The sequence below is a fragment of the Calypte anna genome, chromosome 4A (assembly GCF_003957555.1).
Source record: "Calypte anna isolate BGI_N300 chromosome 4A, bCalAnn1_v1.p, whole genome shotgun sequence".
Lineage (NCBI taxonomy): Eukaryota > Metazoa > Chordata > Aves > Apodiformes > Trochilidae > Calypte > Calypte anna.
The window spans coordinates 23076342-23094304 of NC_044248.1; positions in this window are offsets into that span (position 1 = coordinate 23076342).

Consider the following 17963-nt stretch of genomic DNA (forward strand, 5'->3'; position numbering starts at 1 on the left):
ATTAGCGGAATGAATCAGAAGTCAAATAGACATTTCCCAAGGATTTCCATGTGTAACAAATGGTGGCAAGATCTGATGCCCCTGGGTCTTTAAGAGAAGCTGTTGAGTATCTAGGGAAGGGTGTTTGGTGGCATACAAGGTTGTGTGGTGGTGGTGGTGGACAGGCAGTGACATAACCTGTGAAGTGCTGTTTGCTTTGGGCACTGCCTCTAACTGGCCTGGGCTGAAATTGAGAGCACTTGGTCTCCTCAAGATTTTTTGAAGCTGTTGGAAGTTGCACAGATTGGTCCAGGTATGGAAAATACATGGACAGAGAGTGTCCTTCAGGTGTGATTGCCATTCTGATACCACACGAATAGATAGCTGAGCTGAGTGCTGTGTGTATTTGGCTAATGAATATGCAGGCAAAAAAATAGCTGTATCACACAGAGGTGTGCCACCTGGTTATTGAAAAGGGAGAAAACCTAGGATTCTGCTGTGTTCTTAACTTGGTGCTACAATTCCAAATTTCTCCACGAGTCCGTGTGAAACTTGCATTTTTGTCTTGCCAGCCCACTGCCCAGTAGCATAGAAAGACAAGATTAGGGCTTTGGTTAGGGCTGAGGGGAGGAAGAAACCCCAAGCAGTATTCAAAGTGAGAAAACTCAAAATGGTTAAAATCACATGTACACTTCCTGGTCCCCGTCCCTTTGATTTAGTTGTGCATTTACCCTCCCAGTGGCCCTTTGGATCCAGAGACCACAAGGTTTGGTTTTCCTCAAGGAGGTTGTCTACACAAGTGTGTGCAGGGATGTTACCTGAGTGACTGGCATCCCGAGTCCTTTGCCAGCAGCATTATTAGGCTCATGGCAGGTTTCCTTTTCTTGGTTTTGGGGCTCACTTGCTATTATTTTTAAATTTTCTTAACAAGGTCTGCCTTGTTTTTTGAAAGTTTTTCCAAACTTCCCAGCTAAAGGTTGGAAATTGCTCTGTAGCATCTCCTAGCCCCTTTGAGGATGACAGGCTCTTATTGGGGAGAGATGGCACAGATGAATGAGGGCTGGAAAGGACCCTGGGGGCACACTGGGCCCTGTCTTCTGTTGAAAGCAAGATCTTAAAGTAGATTATCCAGGGCCCTGTCAAACCAAGTCTTGAATATTTCCAGGAAGGAAATTCTCTTCTAGGCTTCATGAATCGCTTTCTTCCAGCCTTTCTTCATGTGGCAAGTTCTCTGCTTTTCATCTGGCCTTCAGGGTAGTGATGTAGTTGGGTCTGGGAGCTGCAGGTGGAGAATGGCTGAAGAGGGGCTGTCCCAGGAGACATGAGGCTGGGAGAAGAATCATCTCCTGATGAATTTTTTTGTAGGGAAGGAAGAGTTGCATTAGTTAGAGGAGAAAGCCCAGAGATGCAATTGTGCTGGTGTTGGGAAGGGGCTGCCAAACTCAATGGAGGGTTGATGGTCAAACCTTCCTCTTGGGAAGGCTTGTTTCTGGAAAGGGAGGGCTGCATCACCAGGGTTGAGGCTGAGCTGAGGGTGAGAGTCAGAGCTGAGGAAAAGAGAAGGCTCAGACACATGGTGCTGGAAAGCATCTTGCAGTGTAAACTGGCCCTCATCTCCTCTGAGGAGTATTTAGTCTGTGGATGGAGAGAGGCTGTTGCCTGGGTTTAGCATTAAGAGTTAAGGCCGAGAGAAAGCCCAGAGGTAAGCTGGTTTGGGGGCTGGAAAGCATCTTCCAAAGTAAACAGAGCTGACTCAAGGCCTTTGCTTTTCTGAAAGCAGAGCTGCTGTTTATATCTATAATGACCTGCTCTCTCCTCACCTTGACCATCGCCAATATTAAATGTTGGCACATTTCTCCGGGCCTCAGGCAAATGATTTGTCCTGTGAATTATATACTGCAAGAGGCTTTCCTATTTATAGCAGCAGTATGAGCTCCCTGCCCATCACCCACAGCACTGAGGAAGTATCTTGGAGGCTTGTGCCTTCCTGCAAAGCACCTTTCCATGTCTGACCTTCTTGCACAGGTGCTCCCTGACCTCAGTCCTGTGTGTCCATCTGAGAGAGGGAACACATTTAGCCTTTATGGAAACATTTTGATTTACTCAGTCCTCAAGGCCCACTCAGGTGCCCACATGGGACCCAGCTTCCAACAGGGCTGCTGAAGAGAAGGACTGAGCTGCCTTTGCTGTGCGTCCTGTGTGGCTTGAGGCAAGAGGTCCTGTGAGGAGGGCAGCTGAGCTGCAAAACCACTAATCCTGCTCTGGTAGCTGCACAACAGTAGACATACACACATGCCTCTGGGGAACAGTGTGCATACTTGGTAAATTCCCCTCTTCCCAGAGCTTACATGTTTGAAGCTCTTCCAAGAGGTATCCAAGCACAGGAGTTACAGTATGTATCCATAACACTGTTCCATCAAAGGGAATATCCGCTGCACAAGGGCGGTGACGTCCCTACAGCTTGCTCAGGCCAAAAGCAGTTGGCCAGCCACAGGGTGATGTAAATGCAAAGGAGGATTTCTTCAGACTGGGACACCAGGCATTTATTCTGAAATGCACTGTTCAATTATGTTTGTTGTCTCTGCTCACAACTACTCAAAAGTCATAAGAAGCCATGCAGCTTGCAAAAGCACAACTTCCAGATTGGTTCTGAAACACTGGAAACCAGGTACCTGTCCATTAGGGTTACAAGTAACACCAGATTAATCTCATCATGTCCTTTTTCTGATGTGCTCAACAAGCAAGCCTGCTCAAATCTCCCTGAGCAGAGGCTGGGGGGGGACCTCAAGCAGTCTCCTTCTCTCCTTCTGGGGAGCTCAGCTAGCAAGAAGCTGTGCTACCAAAATCTCTGGCAAAGTGATACCCTTGAAAGGGTCCATGGGGCTCACGTAGGAGAAAAGTCATCTGGGGAGTGGCAGAACTGAAGATGGATTTACTTGGGATCTCGACTGTGTTTCCTGGAGTGGAGAATATCGCTGAAGTTCCCGTTGGTTAGGACACTCACACAGCCTCCCTCTCTCCCACCACATTATCTCCTTATGAATTTTCTAGTGAAGGATTAAGAGAGGACCTAGTGAGAGCTATCTTTTCTGTCTAAGTACCTGTTTTCTCAAACTTGTAGGAACTTTTCATCAGTAGGATGTGTCCTGATGTGGGGTTTGTAAAACAATCTGGGTCAGGCAGAACCCCTGGAGGTCGCCTGGCCCAACCCTGTTCCAAAACTGCTAAGACAGGTCAGGTTGCTTAGAGCTTTATTTGGTCTAATCTTGAGTACCCAAACAGATGGAAACTGCTGCCTCTCTGGGTCCCTGCTCAGTGGTTTCCAAGAGTGAAGGGTGGAGGGGGGCACAGGGTGATGGGGCTTAGCATGACACCCTGTGTCTCAGATCCTTGGGGAGTCAAAGTTTTAGTACCACACAGGGATATTGCAGCTACAAAGAACTGTTTCCACACCTGAGAAAATGCAAGGAGTGGCAGTATTTAGAGATGAGGAGATTACAGAGCACAGGCTCCTCCTATGTTTTCAGATTTACCACAAGGTGAATGACCCACCTTTTACTATGGGTGCCTTTGCCCTTGGCAAGGGCTGACAATCCATCACTTTGGTTTGTGTTCCTTGTGTTTTCCAATATCAAATGGAGTCTGCCTGCCCTCACTCAGAAAAGGCACCAAAGTGTAAATATTTCTGTACCACCTGAGGAAAAAAAAAAAGAGGGGAATTTAAAAGGTGCAAGTCACAAGAGAAATTCCACATTCTCTTCTGCTCCCATCCCAAACAAGAGTTGGATGGTGCCTTGAGGTGGATGGTGTTTCCATAGGGATGGTGTGTGTGTAGATGGTGTGTGTAGGAAATGGATTTACAGACAAAGCAGTTAAGAGAGGCCAAGTTACATCTGTTTGGAGGGGATCTGTTCCCTTGCCCAGGAAAGCTAAGCCCAGGTATGCCTGGTTTTTTGTAGGAAAGCTAAAAAATGAACATGAACTATTATTTTTTAGGTTTGGAATGGGCCAAGAAACCTGCTGGAGGACTCCTGTGAATGCAGGATTATCCTTTCTGTAATCCAACTGAAAAAATGAGGGAGAACAGGGAAAAAGTAAAATAATGCCCCCAAGCATAAATTTTCCCAGGTGGGCTTATGAGTCACATAATATTACAACCCAGGTTCTTGCTGGTGCCTGGGGCTGCCATTCCTGATGTCCTCCTGGAGCCCAGCAAGATCCTCACACACAAAGACATTCAAATCCCATACAAAAGAATGATAGGTGAGTCAGCTCAGGATTCCCCAGGACCAGGCCCTTCCTGGTTTTTTTCCCCAGTGGGTAATGATGACCTCAGTTTCTAGTTGTGTCCCCCTCATGCCCTCCCTCCCCTGCCTGCATTGGCACTGGGGTGGGTGGTACAGCTTGGTTAATGTCCCAGTGCAGCTGCATCTTTGTTAGAGGTACCTGGAAGGCAGCAATTGTACATACCCTGTATGCCTCTGCCACAGGGCTGCCAAATACATTCACTCTGCACCTGGATAGATGGGAGAAAGAGGCATCTGTAGAAAGTGTGAAAACTGCCTGTGTCAGTCCACACTGTTTCCTCAGGGCTCCTTGGAGTTGCCAGGTTAGCTGCAGGGCTTCTGCGTGGGTCAGCAGAAGCCAACTTCTCCTTTAAATTATTTCCTTCTTGCCTAAAATGTGTCTCTTTTCTTTCTCTCACACCCTGCTTCCAGCTGGCACTTCCCTAAAAGAAAGAGAATGAGTGCTGCTGTGCACCTTTTCCTCTAGCCTCTCCCTGCCCATCTCTGGCTCAGTCCAGGGGTGACCTGGCACTGGGCTGTGCAGTGGTGGCCTTGGAAGGGCGTGCACAAGGTCCAGGGGCTGAGAGTCCCCACTCTGCCCCTTGGATGGCCTGGGGAAGTGATCCCTGTCCCTGCACCCCCAGGGCAGCATCCCACCTTGTAATGCAGGAGGCAGGCCAGGTTACCTTCATCCCCTCTGCCTGTCCTTAGGTGTTTCTGCTGTCTGACTGTTAATTAATTTTGCTGATTCGATTTCATGAGGAGAGGGGCAGGTGGTCGGGGCTTCTCCTGCAGAACAGGCAGTGCTGCCTCTCTGCTGATGTTGCAGCGGCAGAAACAGCCCAATGACCTTTTTAGTGCATGCTTGGAGGAGGGTTTCCTCCCCTGTGGTAAGAGCAGCAGGTGCACAATTTTTCTGGCAACAATAATGAAAATAGTGACGGGGAAGGAAGGAAACCAGGGGGGGCAACAGCAACTGCTGCCACAGACAATACTTTGTCCAGGATCCTGAAGGTGGTTGCAGTAGGGTTTGGTCTGCATGAAGTTCATCTGCTGGATGGTACAGCTCCTTGAAGCTGCATGTGGCAGCTTTGAATAAAATCAACAAAGGCAGAGGAAGTCCTATCCAAGTTCAGTGTGTTATTTTTTGATGAGAAGCTGATGATGGGTAGCTCCTTTGGGCCTGTTCTGCTCTCAGTTTCATGCTTGTAGACTGAATAATTCAGCAGCAGTTAAGAGGTGCACTGTTGAGCTGCCTGCAGGCTGCGGCTCCAACCACTGCTCGGCCTCCTCCATCAATTTTGTGCAGAGCTAATTTTGGACTGGCGTAAGGAGGTGAAATGTCAATGGAAACAGTTCCTTATTTTGAACAGGCTAACACTGGCGTCAGGGTGGTGGAGAGGAATCAGAGTTACTGGTTTTATTTTAATTTTGGAAGGACTACTGCTTTTAGACCCTAGAGCTGTAGCTCCTCTCCAGAGAATACCAGGTAGCCCAGCATTCCCTCCACTCATTTGATGTACAGTTTCTCAGCTGATTTATACACCTCATCCTGCCCTTTAAACTTAGCACCTTTGCATATCTTTTTTCCAAGCTGTTTCTTAGGAGAAGGGGAACTTTTAAGGCATCCAAACCCAGGTGGCAGGCTGGGGATTTGCTGGGGTTCTGAGTTATTAACCTCTGGCAGTTCTGCCCTGAAAACTGGGGGAGCAGCAGGAAACCAGACAGGTGCTGAGGACTTCCAGAGTAGCACTTGCTTTTGCACGAGCCCTTTTAAAGATGTTATTTCTAACAGTCAATCTCATCAAGTTTCAATTTTCATGAGTATTTTTACTTTTAGGCAAATTTGTGGGTTTTTTCCTTTTTTTCAAAGGCCTAAAAATAATAATAACGCCACCTGATGCACTGTAAAATTTTAAAGGCTGTTTTTTGTTCATGTGACAAGGTGCTGGGATACCTTTCTGATCACAGTTCTCATAAGGGCAAGAAAATACAGATATGTAAATAGGGGTGTGGGCTGCTTTCTGCTGCAACACCCCTGAGAGGTAATGAATAAACCCTGCTTAATGCCTGTGAGGGGGGGGGGGGTGTCAGTGTCACCACCTGGGGCAGGCTGTGCTGAGCTCCTCTCTTCACTGCTTTGCTCAGCCTCAGAAACAAAGTCAGGCAGAAGCAACCAGCCCAGCTTGCAGGAGGTATCAGTATTTGTGCTTGGTTGTCCAGTCATCTGGGGTCTGCTGCAGCCTCCCACATTTGTTTTCGTTTTCCATTTCACTTCTCATTTTTGTTTTTCATTTTACTTCTCTCTGCTTGATTTTTTTGGCCTGGCTTTAGCCATTTCACATGTGCATGGTTTGACTCCAGCATCTGGAGCCTGCTCCATATCCTTTTCTGTCTGGTCCTCCTTCATCCCTCCACCTTGTTTGCCTTCCCCTGCACGCTCTCCCATCAGTCTGTATGGCCTCACCAGCTACCTCCACCCCAGCTCCCACTTTTCTCCAGTCAGTAAATGAAAGTGGAGTTGTATGGCTCAGTGCTTTTGCCTTCTCATAAGTAGCCTCCATCAGCACTCTGGGCATCTGTAGGGAGCACACTGATGCTGTTCCATCCCTGGGGCAGGGACCAGCATTACCCATACTGGTACCCAAGCCTCTTCATAGAATCATAGAATCATCTGAGTTGGGAAAGACCTTTGAGATCATGGAGTCCAACCATTAACCTAACTCAGTATGCTGAGTCCACCACTAAACCATGCCCTTAAGCACCATATCTGCACATCTTTAAAAAACCTCCAAGGATGGTGACTTTTACCACTTCCCTGGGCAGCCTGTTCCAGTGAAGCCTTTTTGGTGAAGAAATCTTTCCAACTATACAATCTAAATCTCTCCAGGCAGAATTTGAGGCCATTTCCTCTTGTTCTATCACTTTTTACTTGGAAGAAGAGACCAACACCCACCTCACTGTAACCTCCTTTTCCATCCAGTGGACAGTCACTCTTCAAGGCACCTTTCCCTAAAACCTGTTTCCCTGAAAGTTTCTGCTGCCCTGACACATGTAGTGTGACTCACCCTTGTATTTGTAAGGGTGCTCACTTTTTGCAGCTTCCTCTTGCGTTTGTTGTACTTTGCTGGAAAAAACAAGGCAGCTCCTGTTTTGCTGGAAGGGCTTACAATGCCATGACACAGTGCATTTGGGATGAACTCTGCAATGTCGCTGGAGACTGCTGTGTGGAAACATGTTTCTTCCTTTTACAGAGAGACCTTATCAGCATTTTTGGTTCTTTGGTGGAGGAAAATTTATAAGGAAAATGTAAAGCATGAGCAGAGCTGATACAAGACCTCTTCATGAGCATTTCAAAGGCCTCTTCTAAAATGTATCTAATTTCAGTGCAAATGTCCTGCAAGCAACCCTAAAAATCCATTTAGAATCAGCTACCTAGAGATCCGTGACCTCTCTGTTCTCCTGGGGAGGCTGCAGGACACCCGTGCCCTGTGCCAGGCTGAGCTCATCCTCCCTGGGGGAGTGGGATGCAGCTGAGCATCCCCACAGGCTCCTGCAGCAGCAGCAAGGGGCTGCAAAGTGTGAGCTGAGGAGGCAACAACCCTGTAACACCAAGACTTCTTCTGCACAGCCCATGTGGCTGTGGCTGCTGAAGGTCCCATCACCAGAGCCTGCTCATTTTATGATTTCACAGTTTTGGGTTCCAGATGGGATGTAATGGAAGAGAAGTGAAACCACAGAAGCAGGATAGATAGTGAGGAATTACAGCAAGTCCATGTTTATTCACAGAAATATGGTTAACTAGGTTCTAAGTAGTTCTACTTGAATCTCTTTAGTTTCCATCTTAATAAGCTCTTTGAAAGCAGACAGATGATACTAAATCTAGTTCACTGTGGACTGAGCTGTGGGAACAAGTTACTCCATCCCATTGATCCTCTCTGACTGTCTGCATCAAATGCTAATTTAAGGTAACATAGCCTTAATGAAAAGGAAAAAGAGGGAATTAGCTAAAGGAGTTTCTATCCCTGTGGGACAGAAGAATGATATTCTTATTTAGATTCTTTAATTAACTGAACACACTCTTCTTGTGTGAGCAGCTTCACTCTGCTCCAGGAAACAGCAAGTGCTGAGGACAGCTGTATTGGTGGCTGCTTCATTAGGATCATTACCCCTATCTCTCTCCATGCACACACACACTGCAGATCCACCAAGCTAAAAGGACATCCCAGCTGGGTCAGCTCAGGTAAAGCAGGATGTGCAGTGACTTCCTTCAGCACAAACATCCCCAGTGCCCCCCCTGCAGCCCGTACCCCTGGCCAGACACTCAGATGTCCATCAGCAGTGGCAGCTGGCACTCTCCAAACAAGATTTTTATTTTTTTTCCCCCCATGCTAAATGACGCACAGTGCTGGGCCATTTGATTGCCTTACAAAGCAAAGGCTGGGCTCAGCAGGGGTGCAGCTGCCTGGTTTATTTTTGTCATCCTTTGGATGTTTGTTTGTAAGCTGACTTCAAGGAAGTTGTTACAAGGATAGGCTTCAGTTTGAAAGAGTGGCATGAGGAAAAGAAAGCTGCCCACCCTGAGCTGGTTGCCTCCAGTGGAAGGAGGGTGGAAAGGGTTGGGCTCCAAAGCCCAGAAGTGGACCTGGACACTGCTGGAGATCAGCAAAGGGCAAAAGTGGGTTTGAGGATTTCTAGAGAAGTGCTTCTGTGGGACCTGGAGAAAGACATCCTACCCAGCATTTCCTCTGCTTTTTTTGGTTGGCTTTGGTTGATCTGGAGAAGAATATGGCTTGTTCCTTAGAGCTACAGCAGCTCTCCTGATATATGCCTAAGACCTTTACTAAATAAACACCCAAGTTCTTCACTAGGACAGAGCTGGTTAGCACCACTCTACTCCAGGACTGCTACCCACACCAGCTGGGATGCATCTGCCTACAGTAGCTCTGCTTCAGAAGTGCAGGGCCCCTACAACATGACACAGACATGGACCTGCTGGAGTGAACCCATGAAGATGGTCGGAGGGCTGAACAACCTCTCCTATGAAGACAGGCTGGAATAGTTGGGGTTGTTCAGCCTGGACAAGAGAAGGCTCCAGCAAGACCTTAAAGCTTCCTTCCAGGACTTTAAGAGGGCTTATAGGAAAGCTGGGGAAAGACTTCTTACAAGGGCAGATAGTGATAGGGAAAGGGGTAATGATTTTAAACTGAAAGAGGGTAGATGTAGGCTAGACATTAGAAAGAAACTCTTTATTGTGAGGGTTAGACATTGGAAAATGTTGCCCAAGAAAGCTGTAGCTTTCCTTTTCCTTGAAGTCTTCAAGGCCAAGTTGGATGGGACTTTGAACAACTTTGAGGTCTAGTGGGAGGTGTCTTGCCCATGCAGGGGGTTTGGAACTAGGTGATCTTTAATTCCCCTTCTACCCTAAACCACTCTGTGTTTCTATGATACACCCTGGTGGCCAGAGGGCTCAGGCTGGTGAGACCAATGTCACTCTGTCACAAGCCATATAGGACAACCCAGAGAGATTCAGATTAGATTGCTATTTTAAACTCCTTCCCTGAGAGAAGCGTATGTGTGGCTGGATCAGTCTTAATATCCCTGGTCCTCCCAGGGAGAGTGATTAAAATGTTATGGTCTGAGAAAATGATTGACTGTCTAAGGTGAAATGACACCCGAGCTCTGTATTTGAATGTCAATTTTAATTAAAACTATAGGAGGAGTAATTAATATACTTCAATTATTAGATATGCTCAGGCTGTATGATTACATAAAGGATGATAGTTTCAAGCTTCAAGACCTGGGAAAAAATCACAGAAGACTTTGCATTACTTAATAATTTTAGGAGGGAAAAAGAGAGAAAAGGAGAAGGGAAGTTATAGAGATAGCTAACAGCAAATCACAAGCTCTGGATTCAGCATTAGTCCCACCCATGGGGGAAGCTGTGTCGGTCCAGCTCCCAAAGCCCACTGTCACAGCTCCTCCATTTATTGTCCTGTTTCACTGCATTTTGCAATGATGGGTGGTTGAGACATCCTGATTGAGCAACTGGAGTGGATCTCTGACCCTGTGCTCCTCCCATCTTTATTTCTATGATTGTGGCCATATGCAGTTATTCTTCTCCACCATTTTTTCCATAGGTATCAGACAGGCCTGTAGAGCACAAATGAGGGTTTTTTTGATGGCTTAAAATGGTGTTTTGACACCACTTCCAACAACCCACAGATCCTGAGGGTTTGTGCCTCACAAGCTCACAAGCCAGTTCCATTTTGCCCAGACACCTCTCCCAGTGGCAAACTAGCCAAAGCCTGGGTCCCTTTTCTGAATGCTGTCTTGGTTTGAAAGAAACAGGTACCCTCTTTCTTTGAAAGGTAAATCATGGGTAAATCTGAGGCTAAAAATCTGCGCCAAATTTATGCCCTGAATTTTATCTGCTAGACAAAACTTATCTCCATTGGCTGAGGCCACTTCTTCTAGATTATTGTCAGAAACCAAGCTGATGAAGACCTTATTCTTAAGTGTGTCCCCTGGCCTTCAGCTTGGTCTGAAGGTCATTTACACACCCTTATAGCAGCAACACCTTTCACGAAGTTGAGAGTCATTCGTTCTGTCAGTCCTGTCTTTCACCTGACAGTCTGAACATCTCTTTGCACATCAAAAAGTGCCAGGAGGTGTTTTTGCTGCAGTGCTGCCCTGGAAACTCACTCCTGATACTTTCTCCTCCAGGATCCCCACACCGTGCATCATTGCTGCTTTTCCAGGATCCAGGGCAGAGCCTGACCCCCCTGTTTCCAGGTTGCCTACCTTCATGCTTACAAACCAGACAGTATAAATAATTTATAAACTTTTTTAAAAATTAAAGATCATTCCTCTCTGGCCCCATTTCTATTTAAAATCCTGCTAGACTGAGTGCCCCTGGCAAATGCAGGTACACTTTCTGTCAGATGGGCAGCACTGTCTGAAACCATTTGGCTCAGCTCCATTTTCGTCACAACTCTGGGCAGCAGTTTTGAGGAAGTCTGAACATACCTTCCACAGGGACTGCCTTCTCACTTTGCCTTTGTGTATCTCGGGTAGTTGTTTCTGCACTGCTTGGAGCAAAACTCATTTTCTCGTTGCTTTCCCTGACCAAGTAAATATGTGCTCAGTGCAGTGGCATTGTTCTTTGGGTTTGGGCTCCTTCCAGCTGATTAATTATTACAGCAACACGGTAGTTTTTACAACAGGAGGACAGGGATGTGCGTCAGATCACTGTCCCAACTGGACCAATATCCTGTCTCCAGAAATTACTTGGAACAGGCATTTTGGAGAAGATTATTGAAGCCAGGGCACGTTTAGATTCATTTTTCCTTGGTAAATCCTACCAGCAATTTGGAGACTGTATGAGCTGGATGTTGCATGTGAATGATCATATTTAATATTCCTGATGGACAGGCCTGACACAAATTTATCTAATTCATTTTTTACTCTGTGCATTAACCACTCTGATATCCCCTGGTGGTGAGTTTCTCTGTCCAGCTGCATGTGTGAGAAGGTTCTGCTCTTCAGCTGCTTCAGAGCAATTGCCTGACAATTTAACCATAAAACAAGCATTCTGTTGTCATCAGATACACAGGCTATGAAAGTGAGAATGTTCTCTCCTATGTTCTCAGATTTCCCTGAACTATGGGCATGGTTTGGGCACAAGTTAAATCTCAGTTATGGGGACACAAATGCCTCAGCAAGCAAGAGTCTTCACCGACACTCCCTGGGCATGTGTAACTGGTCCCACCTCTGCAGGAACCCAGCTATGACCTTCGAAAACTACTTTCACTGGGTCACTGGGTCACCAAATGGAGCCAGAGAGTCACCTGTGAGCAGGTGTTGGTCGGGGGATGAAAGGCAGCGGGGTGGGTGTGCAGGGGCCCTGCTGTACTGCGGAGACAGCAGTGGTGACTTCCCAGGGCACAAAGCTGAACCAGGGCCAACCTTTTCCTATAGGTCCTGTGCAAATGTCTTGTACATCTGTACTCCTGACCGTGCAAAGAGAAACACCCTTTGTCTGCAGTGAACAAACTAATTTTTTGAGAGTTTTTTTTTAAAAGCTCCCCCCTCATGCCATTGTTTGGTTTTCACTGAAGAGTCTTACTTTCTTTCAAAGAGAAAGCAGGTCCTTAGAAAGGGTTTGGGCTTGTTTGTTTTTGGGAGGGGGACTTGCAGGATGTGTGGCCTTTGCTCAGCACCCCCCCTGCCTGGCCCCCACCCCAGGGCCACTTGGGGATGCACAACTTCATGCATGAGCACACACGTTGCTGCACACACACACACACAGAGGACATCCCCACTGGTGACCCTTTCCTGGTGAACAGCAACCCAAAGGGCAGCAAGCTATCTTTGCTTCTATTATCTGATACTAAGCAGAGATAAAAGGCAGGTTTCTAAGGTGACAAAATGGAGCTGAAAACAAGTGTTGCTATCAGTCACTGGACATATAGCATGCTCTGCCTTTGGGAGTCCTGCAAACTTTAGCCAGAGATCCTAGAGATTAAAGTAGAGGGAAGGGGGAGCAGGGCAAGGTGATAACTGACTGTTTCTCCTGCCTTCTCTCTGTCTGCAGACGTCTTCTGCCCTTTCTTTCTGTCTTGGATGAAAGTGGCTGCGGGGCTTAGAGTTTTTGAGCAGGATTGATGACCTGGAGAAATATCTGGCGTGGCTGCTTCTCCAGAAACTGAGTTGAAATAATAGGTTTTTATTTCTCCTAATTCACAGACTTTTCAAAGAAATAAACACAGGTTTAAAATCAGTTTTAACCAGAGATTTATTTTAACCCATTGCTTTGCCAATACTTGGACCATTTCGTAGTAGCTGTGGATGAAATGCATTTTCACTATGCAGAACTTACAAACCTGGGGAGAATTCTTGCTAGCCACCCTCATTTTTCTCCACTGCCAAGCAGGGCTGGTTTGCCCACCTGCAGCCACAGTGACCATGCCCAGATGGATGCTCTGTGTGACCTTGAGGACCTGCAGTGAGAGAGAGCATGCTGGATGCAGAATGATTTCCCAGCTATCCGGTGACTCTCGGGCAAAGCCAGCACAGAGCTGAAGAGCAGAGGTCACCTCCCCCTTGACACACCATGTGAGAGGCCCTGTCCCCTGCAAAAACTGAGCAAGGGGACAACCAAGCTGCATACTTGTGGGGTTGGAGACTCCACACCTTGAGCTAATCCCTTAATTCTGCTTTGTCATACTACAGATGCAGAGCCCATGCATGTGTGCTGGAGACCTGAACTGATATTTTTCTAGTATCAATGAGGCAATTTGCAAAGGAAACAGAACATGTTAAATGATGCATACATCAGATGCCATCCCCACTTTCCTGTGACAGTTCTAACACAAGAGTCTGGCAGACAACAGTCTTTGATGTGACATGCAATCACCTGTTTTAAGCCTGGCTTACCTACCTAAGGGGAAGCATGTGTTTTCTTCCTGTTTCAGGAGTAGGTAACTACACCCCATGAGGGTTTATCACTTCCCCTCAGGCCCATGCAACAAATAGTCATGCAAGTTTTTTGAGCATCTTGTTCCTTTGTGCTGGCAGTTTGCCCTGTTCACGGGCAGGAGATGCTCCAGCACACCAAAATAAACACCTGTTCTGATCTGCAAAATCTGTGTGTTATCCATGCATCCATCAGAAGGCAATCATATATTGCCTTCATAATATTTTGGTGTGTAATCCATGAAGACTTTTTCCTTAAATAGTGGCTGTACTGTGTTAGCTGCTGCTGTGGCAGCCACTTCTGTTCCCCCCCAGATGTCTGGTGTTGCTCAATGCCAGGGCTGCCAGGGCAGGAGCTGGGCAGAGGTACAGGGTGCTCAGCTCTCCCTTCACAGGGGCTTTGCACAGCCCTGTGAAACCAAAGGGAGGAAAGAAAAGAAACAGGAACTTCTTTTTGGAATTGTCTCAACCCAAAACTGAGAGAAGAAGTGAAATTTAAATGAAAAAGGACTGTTTTCAGTAACATGTGATGAACTTGCTAGCCTCGCAGTGAGCAGTTCCCATGCTGTAGTCTATGGAGGAATGGCTGGAATCAGTGCAACTCTTCCTACTCATTTCCAACACTAAGCTGTATTATGTATCAGCTGGCATCACATAAACCTTCCCTAGGTATCTTCCAGTGTCAGAGAAATCTTAGATTAGCTCTGGAGTGAAATGTAGCCAAAGAAAACCTCTTAAGCCTCCATTTCTAAGTTATTAGTAAAGCAGTACATGAAAGAATGTGCAGCTTTGTACTTCCACTGGCATACCATGTATCTAGCTTAGCCTAAAAAGAAAAAGCACTTTGACTATTTTGCTGTGTCTGCACTAGAGGTCAGAAAAAAGAAAAAATTACCAAAAGAGAAAGAAAGAGGAAAAAGAATCGGTGCCAAATTATGGTTTTGAAATCACACTTTGCAACTGAAATTTCCCTCAAAAACATCTGACACAATAGAAACTTGATTTGCAGATGAATAGTTCATAGTTTTCACTTAGGAAGGCAAATAGCAGCACAGTGGGAACTGGCACAGAGCTGGGCTTTCAGAAGTGGATGGGTGGTAGAGAGTGAATGGCAAGTCAGGAAGTTTTGGCATCAATTGTAGTTTAACTCTAGCCTGAAATTCTTACTAAGCTCTGGGAAGAGAACCTGCCAGCAGGGACCACTGGCCTGGCAGGTATTGCTGGGCATTCACCAGCTCTGCTCTGGTGGGCTTTTCTTTAAGTTTCATCACTTCACCTCCCAGGTACAGTCAAAAACAATTTTGATCGAAAGAGAAAACCCTGTTTGCAGATTGCAATAGGGAAAAAATGTGATAAACCCAAGCGCTGTCCTGTAGTTTGTAGGCTATTTATAGACTAACCCGTAAAAGGATGCACCAAGTTACCATTTCTTCAGGAAAACGAGTGAAAGCTACAACATGGTCCTCCCCAGCTTCCCTAAGGTAAAATTTCAGCATGATCCAGAGGTCAGAAAGCAGTGTCTTCTCTCAAAGAAGCACAGAACAAGATGTTTCTTGAAACATTAGTGAAAAGTATTGTTCTGGGCATGTGACAAGCTTCCTCTCCTCTGGATAATATCTGCATTTGCTACTATGGGAATAAGAGAACATTTCATATTCATTACACAAAACTAGGTTAAAATAGAATTACAGATGGGAGCAGATTAATAAACTCCAGGTAAAGATACTACAGGACTGTAGCAGATATTTATCAAACCCAAGGATGCTTAAGCTCTGGAAAAATCAAACTTGGAGGTAAATTTAATTGGAAATGTAAACGCTTGAACACAGGGACACATGAGCAGCTGAGTGTAGCAGGGATGATGGTGTCTCCACAGCATGATGGTAGAACAGCCCTGCTATTTTGGGGCAGTGCCTCATGGATACCTCCTCTTTGCCTGTTCTGTGTTCAGGTGTTGGCCCTGAGGCCTTATTCTTCTACAGTTTTCCTCTTGTTTAAACGAAAATATATGTGAAAAATGATCCTGATTTATTTTCATCAGAACTAGATATTATCCTGGACCTGGCCTCTTGTCTCAAGTGAAGAATGACAGGACTAGAGGAAATGGCCTGAGGTTGCACCAGGGGAGGTTTAGACTAGATAATGGGAAGAATTTTGTTACTGAAAGAGTAGTCAGGCACTGGAATGGACTGTCCAGTGTAGAGAAACAAGATAAACCAGGTGCCTCGAGTTGCCAAAGAGTGGGTGTGAGTCCACCTGTACCTGGTTAGGGCAGGCCCCCTATTACCAGGGGGCCAATAAAGGTGGGACACACACCCACAGAGAGAAGCTCACTCTTCTGTGAGGTAATGGAGAGGCCAGCAGCTCGTCGAGCCTCAGGAGCAAGAAAGGCTCTTCCCGCTACAGTCCAGAGAGGTGGTGGAGTCACTATTCCTGGAGGTATTTAAAAACCCTGTAGATGAGTCACACTATTGGTCATGGTGATACAGACAGATAAATATATTTTTTTTATTTTATTGGATGGGGTGCGATGTTGATGGTTGGACATGGTGATCTTAGAGGTCTTTTCCAACCATGACAATTCTATGATTCTGTGATTACATACATAGTTTTGTGGTTGGTAGGACACTGGCTTATCAGAACAAGCACCACTATGGCAAGTGGGCTGGTGCTGGCAGCACTGGTGCTAATGAACAACCTCTGCAGGACTGAAACAGATGAGGATACCACATGCTGTTCTTTCCTAGAGATGGCTGCAAGTTTAATTCCCAGACATTGTACTTTATCATACACTGTAAAAGGTTCCTGTAAGACTTGTTCTAAAAGCCCCTACATACTGAAATGAGAATTGGAATGCACCCAAATCATACTAAACCAACCCCCTAGCTATATTTCAATGACACTGAGTACACAGTAAATGGGAGGGGGCGGGCAAAGAAATACAGGATTTGCCACATAATACAACTCTAAATATTTCATAATTAGGAGGACTAACTGACGTTATTGAAAATCAGACTCCTTCCAGGACCCTAACTGGAAATGCACTTGCTCATAATCAGATATTTCTATCCAACTGGACAAGCAGTCTGTTTGCAATACAAGCCTGGTTTGCCTGACCAGTAACACTGGCATGGGGCTGTCACAGTGCCCTGCAGTCCTAGCCACAGAGGGACCTGCAGGAGCTCCTGGGGACCAGGCACTGCAGCGGGGGGAACAGGGGGGGTCTACCTCCCTGTGCAGGATGTAACACTGTAAGGAACTGTCTCCCAGGGCATGGTTGCATTTTAAATTAATGCTTGGAACCCTATCACAATTATTTCTTTAAATAAAACAAACAGGGAAGTCACATCCTGCTGTATTTCAGAGCACAGCAGCACCTGATGATGAGCTGCTGAACCCTTGCTGTAATGAGAGCAGTGATGGTGGGGAAACATTGCACAGAGGTGGGAAATCCAACCTGAGAGGCTGCTGCTATGGATGAGTACAACTGCTCCTTGCCTTTGGGTGATGGGTTTTACAAGAAGCATTTTTTAAAAATCCTACCAAACCAAGAAGGCTGTACTGTGTCACTCCAGCCTCCACCACTGATTTCTTCTTCCCATGGCAATAAGTTGTGATGCCTTGAAGCACTTTGGAGCAGTGCTACAGTTTGCAGAGGATAGGGCAGATACCCCTTGCAGAGCCTAGCTGAGCACAGTTAAATTGATAAGGCTGCAGATAGCTGGTAGTCTCAGCAAGTCACCATGGTGCCATGGCACAGCAAAGCACATGGCAGAATTCTAAGTGTTTCATCCAGCTACAGAAGTGACAGGCTGAGGCTGGACAAAAGCAACTTGCAATCTTGTTTTCATCCCTCTCTGCTGAGGAACAGCTTCCTTTCCCATGAAGTTCTACCTCTTTCATCCCATCTGCTTAAAGAGAAACTAAAACACACACACACAAAAAACCCAAGAAAAGACCAACCCAAACGAACCCTAAGAATAAACAAAAAAAAAAAAGGGAAGATAGTGATTGCAACACATCTGAAGTATGCATGTTAGCTACCATTGTTAGATTGCTCAGGAAAGCTTGCTGGCCAAAACACAGCTCTGTCTGCTGTTACTACAGCTCTTTGCCTCATGGCTTAAAACCACGAAGACATCAAAGCTCTTCTGCCTCATGACGCCGAAGTTGCCTCAGAAAGAGGATTGCTCCTAGTAGAAGCATGCTCCAAAAGCCATC